This window comes from Heterocephalus glaber, unplaced genomic scaffold (genome assembly GCF_053883595.1).
Source record: "Heterocephalus glaber isolate CG9 unplaced genomic scaffold, H.glaber_assembly_v1.0 deba00001428, whole genome shotgun sequence".
In the NCBI taxonomy this organism is placed as follows: domain Eukaryota; kingdom Metazoa; phylum Chordata; class Mammalia; order Rodentia; family Bathyergidae; genus Heterocephalus; species Heterocephalus glaber.
The window spans coordinates 24,823,991-24,826,190 of record NW_028258293.1 but is presented as its reverse complement, the minus strand read 5'-3'; positions in this window follow the sequence as shown (position 1 = coordinate 24,826,190).

Below are 2,200 nucleotides of genomic sequence, written 5' to 3'. Positions count from 1 at the left end.
GCTTTGTAAGCTTTGAGTGTTGCATAACTTCTGAATCAATAATTTAAACTGACTTAAAATTACAATAATAGTAGCTTTTAAAACTACAATAGTCTTTGAGTGATCTTATATTTCACCCAAACTTTATAATGAGAAATTGAAGTTCTAAGAGGTGAAAGCTTAACGACATGCACAGAGAAATAATTTAGGGAGACAGAACTTGAAAATAATTATCCTGGTGTAGACTCACATTATTCTCACTTCTCACACTATCTCTTCTCACCCTCATCAGGGCTGGAGAATGAAAAGGAGAACTGATACATACTGAGCACCAGCAAGTGCCTAATAGGAAAATGTGTTTCAATTCATCTCATTGTGCCTAAAATAAGAACTGAATTAGTCAAAAGGCAAAATAAATATACACATTTAGATGAACAGAGACATAATGCACCAAATGTTTTTGTATTAAATCTAAATTATATTAGGTACCTATTAAAACAAGTCTTCCACACAGAAAAACAAAAACTTTATTAAACTTCCTTACACCTGTTTTGGGGATTATCTTTTTAAATTCTTTTAAAATTTGTTTAGAGGAACACTAAAGCTATTTAGGACCTTATTGCTTCTAAAGGCCTTTGTTAGTACCAACTTATAGAATATATATTTGCGTCAGTGAGTTTGTGAGAGTGTGTGTGAATCTGAGCGTGAGAGGCCAGAGAAAGTGTTCATAGGTAAGTAACTCTACTTACTTGGAAACTTAAAAATAGGTGTATCTAGGGCCCAGGGATTTACCTCAGTGGTTCTAGCACCTGTCTTGCAAGCACAAGATCCCAAATTCAATCCCTGGTACAAAAAAAAAATTGGTGTGTCTTATAAGGATTAATTGGTATATAGCAGAAGGGGTCATAAGAAAGAAATATATAATTCATAGAATAGAACGATTCCCAGACATTTAAGATCTTACTGAATTAATCTTATTACAAATATAGGATGTGAAAAGTACGTATAAGTTATTGACCATTTTCTACATGCCATAAAACTCATTAATAACTTCATATAAATTTAATATTCATGGATACTTCTAAATTAGGGTATATTATTTGGCTTTTACAGATTAAATATTTGAGATTCAGAAATATTATGCAACTTACCATATTACAAAACTATTGGATAAACTAAGATCCCACTCCAGATAAAACATCATGTTTATATACCGATATCTCTTTCACACACACAGACACACACACACACACACACACAATTACCAAATGGAAGAACAAATGAAAGTGAAGAAAAAAGAGATTTGAAAGAGAGAATCAGTGAAACAATTATAAGGAGAAGACACAACAAAAAGGAAGCCTCACTATGTTAATGAATTGAGTTTTTTTAGAGTTTGATACATATCCATCTGAAATTAAGACATGAAAATTTTGAATTATTTAAGTTCTTTGGCTTCTTTTTCTTTGTTTTTCCAGAAATGTAATTATAGTATGTCTCTCACCAGATATACTCTGCTAGTCAAGTAAGCTAAATAAGTTTTGTTTGTGTAACAATTTATCTCTTGTCATAAATTATAACATCACTCATCTATGGTCATTGTCTTGGTTCATGTGATTTCATCTTTGAGACAAAGAACCTCACTGAAAGCTATGTGGAGACAGAACAATGAACAGAAATGAGCTTCTCTCCATTCCCACATTGATCAGGGCAAACAAGCTACACAAACAATCGAATATGTTTGTTTGTTTCAGCAAAGTGCTTTAGGATGGTACAAGTAGAGACCACTTTAAAAGAGGAGACCCAAATGAATCTGGAGGCTTAATTTAGATTGAAACCTATAGGATAAATCAGAAATGACCAAGACAAGTAAGATGAGAGTCCAATGAGTAAGTGTTGGACTTATGAACTCCGCTTGCAGAAATACTTTTGTGTCCTTTCAGTTCCACCTCCTAAATATTTCACTAATTTCTTTTGAGTCTGACAGATATCCTCCCAATTAGTATATGAAAATTTCAAGCTTGGATTATTACAGTAGTATCTCAGCTATTTCCCCATCTTCAGATCCATTTCCACATTACAGAAATTCTAAGTCTAATTTAGTCATTTTTTTTTCCATTTCTATTATTGTAGTATCTAATCTTGTACATTGCTGATAAGACCCTATGAGATGACTTTTGCCTTCTTTTCCAGCTTTATGTTGAGTCATTTCCTTCTAGCTCTT